Source organism: Panicum virgatum, chromosome 4K, assembly GCF_016808335.1.
Source record: "Panicum virgatum strain AP13 chromosome 4K, P.virgatum_v5, whole genome shotgun sequence".
NCBI lineage: Eukaryota > Viridiplantae > Streptophyta > Magnoliopsida > Poales > Poaceae > Panicum > Panicum virgatum.
In genome coordinates, this window is record NC_053139.1 from 5,539,199 (window position 1) to 5,558,521 (window position 19,323).

The 19,323-nt window shown below is 46.5% G+C and overlaps 1 pseudogene; it reads left to right on the top strand.

The window, feature by feature from the left end:
- The first annotated feature begins 12,934 nt into the window (after positions 1–12,934).
- LOC120702741 lies at positions 12,935–18,294 on the top strand (annotated as a pseudogene).
- Positions 18,295–19,323: the final 1,029 nt, after the last annotated feature.

A 19,323-nucleotide genomic window follows, 5' to 3' on the forward strand; every position in this document is an offset into this window, starting at 1 on the left:
TTTTGTACCACTTGTTCTATAACTCTAAAAATTATGTAAAATTTGCAGTGGCTTGCTCTTGGTATGTGTAGTCCACTGTAAAATTTTCAGATGCATGGCCTATGTTCTTGGTTGTGGATCTGTTAGTGTTGTTTTCCTTTTCTAGGGCTAAAAGAAATGTTTTCTATCATCGTTAATTGTTGGAAAAATTTGTGAGGCATGCTTACTGCTTTCAAGTTAAGCTGGTAAATTCTTATGCTAGATCTTGTAGGCAAGTTAGGGTTTTTACTTATAAATTGCCCTAGTTATGCTCTTTTCCTTACTTAATGTTGTTAGTTATTTGTTTCACGCCTGCAAATCAAACTCTCTAAGCAAAGTTAGTAGTTGTTTTTCGATGGAAACACTTCAGGCTAAATGTTTGAACTTTGGTTTCGCATCGTAAGCTCTTATGCATTGCACTGAGTTCTAATTTGTTGCATGGCATATTTTATTCGTGTAGACGCCACGAGCGAAGCTGTTCACGAGCTGATCGCTGAGCCGGTCCAGGAGTCACGAGCAGAAGAGCCACAGAAGGACGCCGTTGAGCCCGCTCCAGAGGCTTTCATTAATCCCGCTGACCTGCAAGGCAAGCCCCGGAGCATAACCATAATTTACATTATTCAATGTTTATTTAAGTATTGTGCATTTATGTTCTAGGAGTTGTATGGAACCATAGATGCATATTTTCCCTAGGTACCTTGAGTCCCTACTAGTGTGCAGGTATCGTTAGCAATGCTCTGCTAAGTAGAATTTCGGTAGAAGTCGAGTGATTGCGGTCACTCGCGAGTTTTAGGATCTTGTTCCTTAGCTATGGCCTTGAAATGAATTGTTGAATAAAGAGAAATGGAGACCGGGCGGAAATGAGTAGGAGTATTGGTATGGAATGGATGAAAAGAAATCTCCGCCTGTGTCGATTGAGGACCGTTCCGTTGTTGGCAGTGTTGATCGAGGATTGAACAGTACTAACCACATACCGGAAGTAGGAGGTAGTCGAAACCGGTGAGCTGTGTACCACTTTACAGCGGTGATTTGAATTCCGTCATGCTACGCTGGGCGTGGGAGTTGGCGGGTGTTGGATAGGATGCCGCCTCCGGGTTCTCCGGGAGTTCACCGCGAGGGGCCCATCACCTGGGTTTTAGCAGGCGTAGTTCAGATGCCGTGGTAATGTGGAAACAGTTGACGCGCGTGGCCCGACGGGGCTTACATGTGTCGTGTGAGTTAGGTCCACCTTGCAAGGTTAAATCGGATCGATTCGCCGTGACTCACGGTTATGAGAGCCTTGATCTCTTTGTCACATCGTAGTAAAGAATTGAAATGATAATGATATAATGATGTTACTCTGTGAAGAATGTTATGATCAACCATGCTTGCTCTAGATGTCAGGCAAATCTAGTTGGCACTTGATAAACTTAATTTGGCGCTAAAATATTGAAAGTAAGGATTCAGTATTAGCTGCTTTTCAGCAAAATAACTCCAGAGCCATAAAGCCTTTCATGTCTAGGTAATGGGCTAAGTATACCCAGAGTCGGGTAAGCCTTGCTGAGTATTAGTATACTCAGGGTTGTTGTTGTACCCTTTTTTAAGCAAGTTGTGTCCCCGCTGACTTCGAGGAGATCTGTGCGTCCTGGATTGGACAGCCGCTTCCTCCGGGTTGGACCGTCGAGTGGGCCCCGTCTTCCCCGTGAAGGTTGGGCAGGTTGGCATCACATCGGTGGGCAGGATGTGAAGCTCACCTTTTATTCGTCGTCGTAGTTATCGTTTTGTATTTCGAACTCAGTTTTAAACTTCCGCTGTGTTTTAAACTCTGTCGTTTGTATTCGAACCTTTTATGTAAAACCTGTGTTGTAAATTAATTTGAAGATTTCTGTATGCTGGTAACACCTGTGCTCGTCTTCGTACGGGTCTAAGTGCAATTGTGATCCTGGAGTACAGTAGTTTAATCGGGATTTTACCCGACAGCCTGTCAGGTTACACCGTTTTAAGTGCACAGTAACTGGATTAAGTATTAAGATGATGGTTAGTGCATTTAAGCCGGTTTAATTTGGACGGTGCTGCTACAGCTGGCATCAGAGCTCTAAATTGCACTGGGGTGATTACCTTGCAACGATTTCGGGTTTTTCGAAAAGTTGACGCTAGATGCGCTAGGAATAGAATAGATAGTTCGTATGCCCTAATTATGTTATATAAGTTAGGTGGCAACTAAGTATCTATTTTATTCCAGCACTTCCAGCTTTTACTTTTTGTTAAACCTTACTTCTGTAACGACGCACCTACGTTGAGGTAAGCAAGGTAAGCATTCTGGTAGTCCTTAGAATAGCCCACGTGTTTCATACGTGCGCGGGTCCCGTATGATGAGCATACGAGGAGGTGATAAGGCTCAATTCAAATGAGCCTGTCGCTATCTGCCGCCTGATATGGAGTACGGATTTCATGCCGTGTGATTGTGATCACGGCCATTTCGTAAGGCAATGTTACGAGATGTAAACCTGTCATGCGGTTGGCCATGACAGTGACTCTTGGGACACGTCTACCCTTGGATGTCCCGTAAGGCGAGTGTACGGGAAGTGAATACGTTGTTATGACGTATGCAGCGCTGCCCATTCAGCGTCGAACGTCTGGGTGCCATCTCTATAGTGGATGGTAATGTATGTGTGAATATGTGGGAAACTGCATATGCGTTACCCGTGTGGCGTAGGACACATGGGGGCCGTTCGTGTGTGCTGGCACGAAGGGTCCAGAAATGGATAATATATCTATCTCTGTGTTCTTCTGTAGGAAACTAACCACGTAAGCGCGTTATAAAATCCTTGATCGTAGGAACGACTAGTCTATATTTAAGGAGAGTACGTAAATGTGCCACCGATTGTCCTCGTATACCATATTTGGTACTTGTTTGGGTGAGAAACGCTAGAACGTGGCATGCATATTGCATCTTGCATTCCTGAGTTGTTGTTTGTTTTGTTGCTTTTGGTTACGCTTCACAAAAATTTATTTGGATCACCATGTTTTTACTATGTGTTCTTAAAAATTTATTTGTGTTGCGTTGCCAAGTTTAAATCTATTCTTTTAAAAATCTGTGACTTACGTTAGCGCTATGTGTTCTTACAGATGGCTAGCTTCACGCACGTGATCGTGGACGCTGAGGGTTCGGCGCACTCCAATGCCCTCCACACCGGCCACTTTCCTCGTCTACTGTGGCAGATGCTCAGGGCGTTTGACTACACTGAGCCCCCACAGTACTCAGGACACGAGTCTAGCTTGCTGGGCACCGAGCGCTGTCAGATGATCGTGAAGATTCCTGCTTGCCCCGCTCGCTTGGAATGGGACTCGTGGCAGCTCACTGTCTATGGTAGGAAGCTGGCAGACTCCTGGGAGATTGCAGCTAGGAGGGCCATTGAGGAGTTCTCAGAGAAGCATAATGCAGAGGTGATAGATACTCCTTACAGTGTGTTTCCTCTGAAGGATGAGACTACTCAGGCCTATGCAGATCGGGTGAACCGCAACCTGAACTACATGATGCCCGACTACAATGTCAGGACAGCACTCTCGTTCAGCTACTCCTCAGCTTTGAGCAACATGTATGAGCAGCTTCGCGAGGAAAATGCGATATGCAGGAGCAAGGCTCGAGAGGCTCACCTCCATGAGCAGCACATGATTGGTACCCAGGACAAGATCAAGACCCTGAAGGCCAAGTCCAGAGCGAGGAAGATCAGGATTCAGGAGTTGCAGGAGGAGCTAGAGAACAGGACTCAGATGGTGCAGCACCTTGAGGGGCAGCTTCAGCAGGCCCAGGAGTGGATTGAGGACGCTCAGGCTCAGGTGCAGGCAGCAGCAGAGATGGAGGCTGAGGCAGCAGAGGAGGAGCCAGAAGAAGAAGAGGAAGAGGACCCTGAGGAGATCGAGGGAGTGTCTGGAGTCGAGTCGGGACCTGGGACTCCGTGAGGCGTGGATGGATAGGGTTGATTCTCCCCTTGCAGTGTAGCCTAACCGTAGAATAGTTGGGTAGGATGACCAACATAGTGCTCTAGGCTAACCTTGGGTTGAGAATTCTTTTGTGGCTCGGTAGTTCGAGTCATGTAGGATAACCCTCGCTAGTATGGTGTGTAGCCGGGTCGTGCAAGACCCTTCTTTTAGTAGTGGTGTGTTCTCGGGTCGTTTGTGAACCCTTCTCCAATGTTAGTTTGTTGCCGTAGCACGGCTTGGGTTGTAATAGCCCTTGTTCCAGCTTAAGCAGCGTGGCTGCTTATTGTAAATTTTACTTTCGTGATGATCTTTTCTGCCAGTGTGTGAAATTTCAGCTATGAGTTGCGCTTCGACCTTCTTCAAATCTGAAATTTTGTGAGCGATGTTTAGTATTGCATACGTTAGAGCTACTCTGGACGAAACTTGTTGAGTTGATGCGTTATCAACCAAAGCAAGTTAGTTTATCTTCCCTTGATGAACCATATCGCGAGGGGAAGGATTCATGCCGTGTGTTCATATTATATATGCACATTCTTTAAATTGCATGAATTAGTCCTGATAGCGAAATGGCTAACCAGGGGAATGATTATTTTGCAGATGGGTGATAATCACGACAATGACAATCACGAGGCACTGCCCCAACAACCTCCCTCTTTGGCTCAAGCTGTTGCAGCTCTTATCGCTGACCGCAATGAGCAGACGGAGTTGATAAGGCAACTGGTGCAAGCCCAAGTCAATGCCGGCAGAGGTCGACATGCTCCCCCGCTAGCACCAGCAGAAACTGACTATGTCGGATTTCTGGCCACCCAGCCACCTCTGTTCCATAAGGCCGATGATCCCCTTGAGGCTGATGCCTGGATTCGCACCATTGAGGATAAGTTCAGCATCCTCAATTGCACAGAGATGGACAAAGCCGCCTTTGCAGCGCAACAGCTGCGAGGACCTGCGAAAATATGGTGGGTCAATCACAAGGCTCTACTTCCCGCTGGTACACGTCTTACCTGGGATGAGTTTGTGGCAGCTTTTAAAGCCCACCACATCCCTACAAGTTTGATGAGGAGAAAGATGGCAGAGTTCCTAGCCCTGAAGCAAGGGAACAACACTGTGCTCCAGTACGCTCAGACTTTCAATCAGTTATCCCAGTATGGCGGTTTTCATGTGGATACTGATGAGAAGAAACAGGATTGCTTCAGAAACGGACTTAGCACAAAGCTTCAAGACAAGCTAGCTCTCACCACGTGCAACAACTTTACTGATCTGGTTAATAAGGCCATCACGCAGGAAGATGCCACGCTGGCGCACAAGGCTGACAAGAAGAGAAAGGCACCTGCTGGATCCTCCAGCAATGCACCCCAGAGATACAAGCTGGTTCAGACAGGGAATCAGCAGGCTTCAAACCGTCCTCCACAGCAGGGCCGTTGGGTCGCTAGGCCACCCCAGCAACAGCAGCAGTGGGCACCCCGTTTTCCGATACAGCAGCAGAGGCCTTTAATGCTACAAGCTCCACGCCCCAACAACTACCCATGTTACAATTGTGGTAACCTGGGGAACTTTGCACGTGACTGTCGTCTGCCACCTCGGCAGAATAACTACAAGACTCTAGCGCTAAGTCAAGGTTCCAGCCAGAAGGATCAGAAAAAGAAGGTTGTACCTGCCAAGACTGGTCGTGTGAACTACACCACTTTGGAGGAAGTTCCGGAGGGCACCCAAGTGATGGCGGGTACGTTCTCCGTTAATCACTGCCCTGTTACTGTGTTATTTGATTCGGGAGCATCTCATAACTTTATCAGTGAAGCATGTGTGGCACGACTTCACTTACAAGTAACATGCCTAGAGAAACCCTACATTATTCAGACACCTAGCACCCGGTTAAATGCTGGCCAAGTAGTTCGAAATGTTCCCCTTAACTTGGGTGGGAAAAATTTTCCACTCACTCCCATTGTTCTTCCAAGTCAAGGGATAGATATCATACTTGGAATGAATTGGATGAAGAAGCATGGCGTTATCATCAATACCTCTTCTCGTATCCTTCAGTTCAACTCTTCCATGTATGGTTCTATGGATATTCATCTTTCCCAGCATGCAATTCCAGCCACTGTCATATATCATCTTGAGGGAAAAATTCTAGAAGTAATTCCGGTGGTTTGTGAATACCCCGATGTGTTTCCGGAGGACTTGCCAGGCATGCCTCCCGATCGGGATATTGAGTTTGTCATTGAGTTACAGCCTGGCACAGCGCCCATATCTCGAAGGCCATATCGAATGACTCCGAGTGAGTTAGCTGAATTAAAGATCCAGTTACAAGAGTTGCTGGATAAAGGCTATATTCAACCGAGCACCTCACCTTGGGGTTGCCCGGCTTTGTTCGTAAAGAAGAAAGATCACGGACTGAGGCTATGTGTGGATTATCGACCTCTGAATGCGGTCACCATCAAAAACAAATATCCACTTCCTCGTATTGATATTCTTTTTGATCAACTAGCCGGAGCTAAGGTATTCTCAAAAATAGATCTACGATCTGGTTATCATCAAATCAAAATCAGACCGGTAGATATACCAAAAATAGCCTTCTCTACTCGTTATGGTTTATACGAGTATTTGGTGATGTCCTTCGGATTAACCAATGCTCCAGCTTACTTCATGTACCTCATGAATTCAGTATTCATGCCGGAGTTAGACAAGTTCGTCGTGGTCTTCATTGATGACATCTTGATCTATTCCAAGAATGAGGAAGAACATGCCCAGCATCTTCACATAGTACTTCAGCATCTGAGAGAGCACCAGCTTTATGCCAAATTCAGCAAGTGTGACTTCTGGCTGAAGAAAGTACCATTCCTCGGTCATGTCATATCTGCTGAAGGCATCTCTGTGGATCCCAGTAAAGTACAAGATGTACTCGATTGGGAAGCCCCCACTTTAGTTCCTGAAATCCGCAGTTTCTTGGGTTTAGCTGGGTATTATCGTCGGTTCATCCCAGAATTCTCCAGAATTGCGAAGCCGATGACTGAACTTCTTAAGAAGGGTGTCAAATTCTATTGGAGTGCCCAATGTGAGGAAGCTTTCCAGAAATTGAAGACACTTCTCACTTCTGCTCCAATCTTGGCCCAGCCAGACACTACAAAACCATTCGATGTCTACTGTGATGCCTCGGGCATAGGACTCGGTTGTGTCTTGATGCAGGAGAACCGAGTGATTGCTTATGCATCTCGATCACTCAAGCGTCATGAAGAAAACTATCCCACTCATGATCTTGAATTAGCAGCTGTCGTCCATGCTCTGAAGATCTGGCGACACTATCTTTTAGGTTCATTGTGCAACATCTATACTGATCACAAGAGTCTCAAATACCTTTTCACTCAAGCTGATTTGAACATGCGTCAAAGGAGATGGCTTGAGTTGATTAAAGATTATGAGCTCGAAGTGCATTATCACCCTGGCAAGGCGAATGTAGTTGCCGATGCGCTAAGTCGAAAAGCTCACTGTCATTGCATTTCAGCTATACCATTAAGCGAGTCTCTTTGCTATGAAATGGAAAAGCTGAATTTAAGCATCGTACCACATGGCACATTGGCTCATCTAGAGCTTGCTCCTACTCTTCGTGATCTCATCATCACGGCACAAAAGCAAGATAAAGGGGTGAAAGAAATTCAGAGAAGACTATCAGAAGGAGATCCTAAAGTGAATTGCTTCCACCAAGATACTGAGAATGTATTATGGTTCCAGAACCGATTAGTGGTGCCTAAGAATTTTGAACTCAGAAAACAAATCCTTGATGAAGCTCATACTTCACGGTTATCAATTCATCCGGGTAGCAACAAGATGTACCAAGACTTGAAGCAACGGTTTTGGTGGACTCGGATGAAAAGAGAAATTGCCAAGTATGTGTCAGAATGTGATATCTGTAGAAGAGTTAAGGCTAGTCATCTCAAACCAGCTGGAACTCTCCAGCCCTTGAATATTCCAGAATGGAAATGGGAAGATATAAGTATGGATTTCATCGTCGGCTTACCTCGAACTCAAAAGGGTTACGACTCTATTTGGGTTGTAGTGGATAGACTGACCAAGTCGGCACATTTCCTCCCAGTCAAGATGACGTACTTGACCAAGCAATATGCGGAATTGTACATGGATCGCATACTATGTTTACATGGTGTGCCAAAGACTATCATTTCCGATCGAGGAACTCAGTTCGTTGCTCGTTTTTGGGAGCAATTACATGCTTGCTTGGGAACGCATCTTATTCGCAGCTCTGCATATCACCCTCAGACAGATGGCCAAACCGAAAGGATAAATCAAATTTTAGAGGATATGATCCGTACCTGCGTCTTGACCAATCCACAGAAATGGGATCAATGCTTGCCGTTAGCTGAATTCTCTTATAACAATAGTTATCAAGAGAGCATCAAAATGGCACCATTCGAAGCACTGTATGGTCGTCGATGCCGTACACCTCTCAATTGGTCTGAAACCGGAGAAAGAACAATCTTTGGGCCCGACATGGTTCAAGAGGCCGAAGAACAAGTCCGCCTTATCCAAGCCAACTTAAAGATTGCACAGTCTCGACAGAAGAGCTATGCGGATAAAAGAAGAGATCCACTCGTCTTTAAAGTCGGTGACCACGTCTATCTGAAAGTATCACCCTGGAAAGGCGTGCAAAGGTTTGGAATAAAAGGGAAGTTAGCTCCCCGCTACATCGGTCCCTATCCAATTGTGGAACGATGCGGTCCTGTGGCTTATCGGTTGGATCTTCCGGCAAATCTTTCTGCAGTTCATAACATCTTCCATGTGTCACAACTCAGATTGTGCCTTAGAGTTCCGACTGAAGCTGTGGCAAGTGACTCGATTCAATTAGAGTCTGATCTCACTTATTCTGAGCATCCTATCAAAATTATTGATCGCAAGGATCGAGTTACTCGTCGCACCACCAACCGATTCTACAAAGTACAATGGAGTAATCACTCCGAAGAAGAAGCTACTTGGGAGAAAGAGGAATTTCTGAGATCCAAGTATCCGGACTTTTTGAACGCTCAACCAGGTACTACATCTTCGAACCTTCTCGTCTTATACCTTCTTTCGTGTGTGAATCTCGGGACGAGATTCCTTTAAGGGGGGAAGGCTGTAACACCCCTGTGTTAATCGTCTCGCTAATCACGAGTTAACTCGCTAATCGTGGACACAAATTTGTTGTTAACGCTAATCGCGTTCGCTTAGTAAACATCTTCTCAGTCGTTTTCGATCTCGTTTTTGTCCTTGATCGGAGCTTCGAATCAATTTTCGCCCAAAACGAAAGTTGTAGATCTTCTTTTCCTCTACAACTTTTGTTTTGGCCAAATTTCATGTTCCCATATGAAATTTGGAGTTTCAACTGTTCAAACTCGAGCCAAAATCATTCAAACGAGTAAACAGTGCTTCTCCTGCTCGTCACTGTGAACCCGACGCCCATACCGCCGCTGTGGTCGCCGGCGAGCGCGTCCACGCGTCGGCAATCGCGCCCGACGCCGCTCTTCACCTTGCGTCGCCTCGAAGCTTCCCGTTCCGTTCCCCATTCTCCTTCCTCGGAGCTAGGTCGAGCTCAAGTGGTCAGAACCGAGCAGAGTCGCCGCCGTTCGTCGCGCCGGCCACGGCTCGCCGCCCCACCTCGATTCGTCGCACCCCGAGCTGCGCAGCCTCGACGTCCACCCACTCCGACCACCCACGAGCGCGGCCGAGCCCCTACCCGGACGAAATCGTGCACCAGACCGCCGTCCACCATTGAAGCTCCGCTCCGAGCTTCGCCTCTCTCGTCGACGACCACCTTCCGGCCATCCTCCGCCCCAAATTGATCCCCGGTGAGTTTCCCCGCGGCCTGCTCGTGCTCTTCAACCTTTTCCCCACCCAAATCCGCGGCCGCCGCCGCCGAATCGCCGCCGCGCCGCCGCCTCCACGCGCACGCCGCCGGACCTCCCTGGGCGCCGCCCCTCGCCGCTGCCGCGCGCCCTAGGGCCGCCTAGCCTCCCCGGAGCTCAAGCCGCCCGCCCCCGCCGCCGACCGGCCCCGGCCGGACCGGAACACCGCCCCCGCCGTTGCCCTGCCCCCTGCACCGCCGCTAGCCGCGCTGAGCGCGCCCCCCCTGCGCCGCCGCGGGCGCCGGCTCCGCCGACCTGCCGGGACCGCGGGCGGGCCGGGCCGCGCTGCCGGCGAGCAGCGGGCGGGCCGGGACGCCGCCGCCGCCGCGGTGCTGGCCGCCCCGCCGGCCACGGCCGTGGCGCACGGCGCGCGTGAAGCAGAGGAGGGGGGCCAAGCTGGGCCGGCGCCCACTGGCAAGTGGGGCCCGGCTGTCAGCCCCCCTTTTATTGTTTTCCATTTCTTATTTTTAGCTGAAACTTTAAAAATCCATATAAATTCACAGAAAAATGCGAAAAATGCCAAACCAATTTTGTTAGGTTTCTAAAATCAATATCTTCAAAGGAAAAATACTTGTGTCTAAGGATTGTCACTTTTGCTCTGATGAAATTTCGGTTTGCGTTAAACCTAGTTTATTTTGTACCACTTGTTCTATAACTCTAAAAATTATGTAAAATTTGCAGTGGCTTGCTCTTGGTATGTGTAGTCCACTGTAAAATTTTCAGATGCATGGCCTATGTGCTTGGTTGTGGATCTGTTAGTGTTGTTTTCCTTTTCTAGGGCTAAAAGAAATGTTTTCTATCATCGTTAATTGTTGGAAAAATTTGTGAGGCATGCTTACTGCTTTCAAGTTAAGCTGGTAAATTCTTATGCTAGATCTTGTAGGCAAGTTAGGGTTTTTACTTATAAATTGCCCTAGTTATGCTCTTTTCCTTACTTAATGTTGTTAGTTATTTGTTTCACGCCTGCAAATCAAACTCTCTAAGCAAAGTTAGTAGTTGTTTTTCGATGGAAACACTTCAGGCTAAATGTTTGAACTTTGGTTTCGCATCGTAAGCTCTTATGCATTGCACTGAGTTCTAATTTGTTGCATGGCATATTTTATTCGTGTAGACGCCACGAGCGAAGCTGTTCACGAGCTGATCGCTGAGCCGGTCCAGGAGTCACGAGCAGAAGAGCCGCAGAAGGACGCCGTTGAGCCCGCTCCAGAGGCTTTCATTAACCCTGCTGACCTGCAAGGCAAGCCCCGGAGCATAACCATAATTTACATTATTCAATGTTTATTTAAGTATTGTGCATTTATGTTCTAGGAGTTGTATGGAACCATAGATGCATATTTTCCCTAGGTACCTTGAGTCCCTACTAGTGTGCAGGTATCGTTAGCAATGCTTTCCTAAGTAGAATTTCGGTAGAAGTCGAGTGATTGCTGTCACTCGTGAGTTTTAGGATCTTGTTCCTTAGCTATGGCCTTGAAATGAATTGTTGAATAAAGAGAAATGGAGACCGTGCGGAAATGAGTAGGAGTATTGGTATGGAATGGATGAAAAGAAATCTCCGCCTGTGTCGATTGAGGACCGTTCTGTTGTTGGCAGTGTTGATCGAGGATTGAACAGTACTAACCACATACCGGAAGTAGGAGGTAGTCGAAACCGGTGAGCTGTGTACCACTTTACAGCGGTGATTTGAATTCCGTCATGCTACGCTGGGCGTGGGAGTTGGCGGGTGTTGGATAGGATGCCGCCTCCGGGTTCTCCGGGAGTTCACCGCGAGGGGCCCATCACCTGGGTTTTAGCAGGCGTAGTTCAGATGCCGTGGTAATGTGGAAACAGTTGACGCGCGTGGCCCGACGGGGCTTACATGTGTCGTGTGAGTTAGGTCCACCTTGCAAGGTTAAATCGGATCGATTCGCCGTGACTCGCGGTTATGAGAGCCTTGATCTCTTTGTCACATCGTAGTAAAAAATTGAAATAATAATGATATAATGATGTTACTCTGTGAAGAATGTTATGATCAACCATGCTTGCTCTAGATGTCAGGCAAATCTAGTTGGCACTTGATAAACTTAATTTGGCGCTAAAATATTGAAAGTAAGGATTCAGTATTAGCTGCTTTTCAGCAAAATAACTCCAGAGCCATAAAGCCTTTCATGTCTAGATAATGGGCTAAGTATACCCAGAGTCGGGTAAGCCTTGCTGAGTATTAGTATACTCAGGGTTGTTGTTGTACCCTTTTTTAAGCAAGTTGTGTCCCCGCTGACTTCGAGGAGATCTGTGCGTCCTGGATTGGACAGCCGCTTCCTCCGGGTTGGACCGTCGAGTGGGCCCCGTCTTCCCCGTGAAGGTTGGGCAGGTTGGCATCACATCGGTGGGCAGGATGTGAAGCTCACCTTTTATTCGTCGTCGTAGTTATCGTTTTGTATTTCGAACTCAGTTTTAAACTTCCGCTGTGTTTTAAACTCTGTCGTTTGTATTCGAACCTTTTATGTAAAACCTGTGTTGTAAATTAATTTGAAGATTTCTGTATGCTGGTAACACCTGTGCTCGTCTTCGTACGGGTCTAAGTGCAATTGTGATCCTGGAGTACAGTAGTTTAATCGGGATTTTACCCAACAGCCTGTCAGGTTACACCGTTTTAAGTGCACAGTAACTGGATTAAGTATTAAGATGATGGTTAGTGCATTTAAGCCGGTTTAATTTGGACGGTGCTGCTACAGTTGGAGATGGGGATGAGAAGAGAAGGTTCTGAGGGGCATCGGTGGGGATATAGGATAAGGACGCACGAAAAAATCTGAGGAGATTGGAAGACAGATCATCGTCGGTTCGTAATACGAACTGTTGGTGATGTTTCATATCACCGCCGGTTCGTAATACGAACCGGTGGTGATGCGCTCGCAGGCCATCACCAACGGTTCGTACCACGAACCGGCGGTGATAGGAAGCATCACTGCCGGTTCCAACGGCCACTACGGCCACTTGGTTTGGACCCGGCGGTGATACCTCATCACCGCCGGTTCGTGTTGAACCGGCGGTGATAGTCCGTTTGCGATGACCAATTCTCTAGTAGTGATTCGGGGCCACACACATCAGATCGTAATATACACGGCTGTTGTCACACTCAATCCAATCCAATCCAACCCCTACGGTACCAGCAGTAGCAGCCGGCTGGACTGCGTTTTTTTTTCTTGTAAAGAATACTGATGAAAACGCCCTACCAGCAGTAGCAGCCGGTTAGACTGCCTTTTTTTTCCTTGTAAAGAACACTGATGAGAACGCCCTACCAGCAGTAGCAGCCGGCTAGACTGTTTTTTTTTTCTTGTAAAGAATACTTATGAAAATGTGCCACTCCAAATGATGGACTGCTCCAAGTCTTTGCTGGACAGGGAATTCCGATCTGCTACTATTAGGGTCTGTTTGGAAGGGCTAGAATTGAATGCTAAATTTTAGCACCTATTAGCACTTATATTTTATTAAAGTTTTTAAATCTGTTAATTTTTATCTTATCCTATTTTCACACTTCTGGTTGGACACACTAGTGCTGAAGTTTAGTACTTACTCCCTCCATCCTCAAATATAAGTCATTCTGGAATTCAAAATTTATCCTCAAATATAAGTCATTCTAGGTTGAGAGTGGACCCAAACATCTTATTTGCGCATCGTTTTCGGGTCTTTCCCAATAGAAAAATGTGCATGTAACTATGTAGGGGGAGGTGCATGTGGGAGAGTTACATGAGAAAAAGTATACTAATTTAATTATTATATTCTCAATGCTTAATAATTAGGGGTATGAGAGTCTTTGTGCACAACTATAATATATTCTAAAAACTCTAAAATGACTTACATTTGAGGAAGGAGTGAGTACACCTATTAACCTTAGAGCAAGGCTAATAATTTAGCCCATTGCTGGTTGTAAGACTCTTTGCAGCTCATCTTTCAACCCACTCGTATAGTGGTTTAGCTCCTCACCATTAATATATGGCTCACTTGTCTATCTCACAAATTTTCTTGATTTTTGTGTCAAAGCTGACTGTAAGCTTACAGCCCACTCCTCTCTCCTCCACCTCATCATTCAGTATGCTGTTAGCCCACCATAATATTTACTCTTAGTCAGAACACTGAGAATTAAAACGTAAGTCTTCACGTCTCTTTGCCTTGTTGCTTTCCCTTTTTGCCGCCGCCGTGATCCATACGAATCAAGGGCATTTCGTTGTAGGAAAATATCTGAGGCATTTAATTAGGATAATTCTCCAATATCATGAACAGTACGGGAGATGGGGACTTTGCGTTGACTAGGAACGTCCATTTTGCTCTTTATAGCTGCCCGCGACGATTGAATGACCGACCCAGCGCAACACATTCGCACCACGCCACCGACATGGCCCTCCTGCTCCTTGTCCTCGTATCACTGGCCCAAGTCATCCTGCCGGCCGCTGCCGCTTCCTCCCGGAGCAGCGGCACGGGCACCGACCTCGACGCGCTTCTCGCGTTCAGGGCACAGCTCTCGGATCCTCTCGGCGTCCTGCGCGGCAACTGGACCCCCGGCACGCCCTTCTGCCGCTGGCTGGGCGTCTCGTGCAGCCAGCACCGGGAGCGCGTCACCGCCCTGGCGCTGCCCAACACTCCCTCCATGGGAGCATTTCTCCCCACGTCGGTAACCTCTCTTTCCTCGCCGTCCTGAACCTCACCAACGCCAACCTCACGGGCTCCATTCCAGCTGAGCTTGAAATGTTGCGACGTCTCAGGGTTCTTGCTTGCTCTTCCCCAGAACAGCATCTCAGGTTACATCCCGTCGACCATCGGAAACCTCACCAGGCTCGAGAGCCTAGTTCTTTACAACAACAGACTGTCAGGGCTAATCCCGCCTGAGTTGCAAGACCTGCAAAATATTAGGCTCTTAGATCTGCACATGAACTATTTGAGTGGCAAGATACCAGGAGAGTTATTCAACAACACGCCCTACCTGAGCCATCTGAACCTTGGCAACAACAGCCTTTGGGGACAGATACCACTTAGTATTGGTAACTTGCCCGTGCTACAGCTCCTTGTCTTGCAACAGAATCAGCTCTCCGGCACAGTGCCTCCTAGCATCTTCAATAAGTCCTCCCTGCAAATTCTAAGCCTCTGGAGAAACAATAATCTGACAGGGACCATCCCTGACAATGAAAGCTTTAGCCTTCCGATGTTGCAGTTTTTATCCCTCTCCGGAAACAACTTCATGGGTAGAATTCCTGTGGGACTCAGCGCGTGCCAGTTCATCCAAGTAGTATCTTTGTCAGAAAATGCATTTACAGATGTTGTGCCAACTTGGTTGGACAAATTGTCAAACCTCTGGTACCTTGCCTTAGGTGGAAATAACCTTGTTGGGTCAATCCCAGTTCAGTTAACCAATATCACAAGGCTTCAGAAGCTAGATCTCTCAAACTGCAAGCTGAAAGGACAAATTCCACCAGAATTTGGAAAGATGAAACCACTTTTCTATTTGCATCTTTCAGATAATGAACTGACAGGTCCAATTCCTGCTTCCATTGGTAACCTCTCTTATCTGTCTTTCCTAGTATTGGATACAAATATGTTGAGTGGCCCGATCCCAGCCACGCTTGAGAATCTCGGCTCTTTAGTTCTTCTTAGTTTCGGATGGAATCGCTTTGAGGGAGGCCTTGACTTTCTAGGCACTCTTTCAAATTGTAGGGAGCTCAGTTACCTCGGCATTGCATCCAATTCTCACTCTGGAAGTATCCCAGATAATATTGGAAACCTCTCCAAAAATTTAGTGACTTTCCATGCAAGTGATAACAACATAATTGGCGGACTTCCTGCAACTATATCAAATTTAACTGGTCTCCAGTTCATAGATCTCGCAGGCAACAAACTGAACAAGCCAATCCCAGAATCTGTTGTGACAATGGAGAATCTCCAGGTACTTCTTCTCACCAGTAACAGCATGCCTGGTCCCATCCCAACCCAAATTGGTAGGCTAAGAAGCCTTCAACAATTGCTTCTTGACAACAACAACTTCTCTGGAACCATACCCGATGGCCTTGGTAATCTTAGTATGCTACAGCGTATTTCTATGTCCCATAACCAGTTGTCTTCAACCATACCACAGAGTTTATTTAGTCTTGACAACCTTATCGAACTTGATATGTCAAACAACCACTTAGTCGGTACTCTGAAAGTTGATGTAGGAAGCATGAACGCGATAAACAAAATAGATCTCTCCACCAACCAGCTACTGGGTAACCTTCCGGATTCATTCGGGCAACTACAGATGCTGACCTACCTCAATTTATCAAGCAACTCATTTCAAGATTCGATTCCAAATTCTTTTGACAAGTTAGCAAGCATGGAAACATTGGATCTATTCTACAATAACCTCTCTGGCAACATACCAGTATACCTAGCCAATTTTACCTACCTCACCAATTTGAACCTCTCCTTCAATAACCTTCGAGGACGTATACCAGGAGGAGGTATTTTCTCAAACATCAGTTTGCAGTCTCTGTTGGGTAACCATGCACTTTGTGGTGCTCCACGCCTATCCCCATGTACAATCATATCTCACTCAACAAATGGACAGATCCTAAAATCTGTACTCCCTGCTGCCCTGGCAGCATTTGGAGCACTAGCTGTTTGCTTATATAACACTAGGTAAATAGCGCGCTTCGCTGCGCGCCATTTGAGCTGTGGATTATATGGGCTTTCGTTTGGGTTGTATCATTGCATTGGGCTTTCATATTGTTTGCGGGCCGGGCTGTTGCCTGTGGGATGGTGTCCGAAGGAGGTCGGTTGGCAGCAATGAAGCGCAGGCTTTGTGGTTTGCTGGAGGTCGGTTTGCAGCACAGCCTGAAGGCTGGGGCCACCACACAGCGGAGGTGGTACGCGCGCGGCATGTGAGCGCGAGAAAGGCACGGGCGCACCTACTGACGGCTGGGGCCATGCGCGCGCGGCATGTGAGAGCGAGAAACCGACGGCCCGCGTCGAGCGTCGCTCTCCGGGAAGCAGACACACGTCGGGCTGTGGACGCCCGTTTCTTCCCAAGCCTCCACTTCCACGGTGTATAGGAGTTAGAGTATTAAGAAGGAAAACAAAAAATCCAGGAGCGACGATAGGTTCCAGTGATGTTACTGATGCAATCAGCCACAAATTAATATCTTATCACGAGATTGTTCATGCCACTAATAATTTCAGTGATGATAATTTTTTGGGAATGGGATGTTTTGGCAAAGTTTTCAAGGGACAGTTAAACAATGGATTGGTGGTTGCCATCAAAGTTCTAAACGTACGATTGGAAGAAGCTACAAAGAGCTTTGATGCTGAATGCCAAGTGCTGAGCAGGGTTCGACATCGCAACTTGATAAGGATAGTCAACGTTTGTTCAAGCCTAGACTTTAAAGCATTGTTAGTTCAATACATGCCTAATGGTAACTTGGATACACATCTGCACAGTAAAGAGAAGCCACCCTTAAGATTCCTTACGAGATTGGATATCATGCTAGAGGTGTCGATGGCAGTAGAGTATCTGCATTATCAACACCATGAGGTAATCTTGCACTGTGACCTCAAGCCTAGCAACGTGTTATTTGATGACGACATGACAACACACGTGGCAGATTTTGGCATAGCAAAACTCTTGTTAGGTGACAATAACTCGGTGATTTCTGCGAGCATGCCTGGAACAATCGGATATATGGCACCAGGTTCTTCACCGATCATGACTCAACTAATTCTTTAGTAACATGAAAACTTGTTCTATTTTGTACTGATGCTTATTTGTTTTCAACGTACCTGAACAGAGTATGGTTTCATGGGGAAAGCGTCAAGGAAGAGCGATGTGTTCGGTTTTGGAATCATGCTGCTTGAGGTATTCACTGGTGAGAAGCCTACAGATCCCATGTTTGTTGGGGAACTGAGCCTTAGGCAGTGGGTTCACCAAGCATTTCCATCGAGGATCGGCAATATTATGGATGGTAATGTACCAAAAGACGATGAAATTGTGCATGGTTTTTACCACACCAGCAACTCTTCAGAAATTTCTCATAGCACCCTGCATAGCACTCTCACATCGGTATTCCAGTTGGGTCTGCTATGCTCAAGTGAATTGCCTGACGAAAGGGTGACTATGACTGATGTTGTTGCCAAGTTGAAGAAGATCAAGGACGATTTGAAGCTGCAGTCCAGTTCAGCATCAGGTGGCCTATGATCTATTTGATAGCCATATAAGCCTAGTGTTTGTATCTTACTTTATGCAATTTACTTTCTTGCTTTAGACTTGCCTTGGCTTCCAAGTTGAAGGGCCTTGGCCTACTTTTGCTTTAGCACTTTAGTTGGTGTGCTGCTGCTATATAGCACAGCAACCACCAGGAACTCTTGTAACCCGAACTCAGTTTGCAATTCAATGAAGCGGCCTCATGGTCAAGCTAACCTTCGGCCTTTACCCCAAGTGTGTGTTATCTTGGCACCACTATTTGATTGGTAAATTCCGCAAAGAAAGCACTAAACGATGTAATATCAACTGCCACTGAAATCCGCAAGATACCAAGTAATCACAATAAAAGGAAACCAGTAATATTAGGGTTTGTTTTTTATATACTCGAATATTAGGGTTTGTTTAGAATTGATGAATGCAAAATAGAAGAATGGAAAAAAATATAGAATAGGAATAGGAACCTGCTAGTAGTAGTAGCAAAACAGAGGAAAGTAAAACGTAGGAAAAATACGAGCGTTTGTGTTTGGAACACAGGAACCCAAACTTCTACGTAGACCCACCACTGAAAAATTCAGCGAGCAAAGTAAACTATTGAATTGCATTTGTGCCATTAGTTAGTTCCTCTAACTATTGATATGTTAATCTAAAAAAAAAACTATTGATTAGCAAATTGAGCATCGATCAAAGGAAGAGCAGGGGCGAAGGTCGGAGCGCCTCTAGAGCAAGCCACCTTGAGGGCGGCAGCATTCGGCGTCGGTTCAGATGGGATATGACAATGGCTATAATAATAGAAGGCGGTTGGCTAAGTTCTTCCAATCGTGTGATTACATCGTTCTTCTCTTTCATATCAGCGCTCGTAACCTCAGGCAAGCCTGGTGGAAAAGACAACCAGAGATCGGAGTGGATTCTTTTGTCCTGTGAAATGGGCATCAAGCTACAGGTTTCCGGAGGAAAGGAATCGGTAATTCCTTTGTTCCAATCGCTCATTTGCATTTCCCTTCCTCCGTTTTCTGATTCGTTTAGTTTTTCTTAAAAAAAATCAGCTGATCCAAATAGGGTCTTAGATCAGTAATAGTGGTAGCCGAGTCTGATGGGTTTTGGAGGGTAAATATGGGTGTAAATGAGTGACTCTTAGATGCACGACCAAACCTCTTTAGTTCAAATACAGAATGGATCCATCAGCTACAGAATTTGTCAAAGCTACAGCTACGTTATACAAAACTACAACAAGGTGCCATAGAGGTCGTTGGGAAGCTA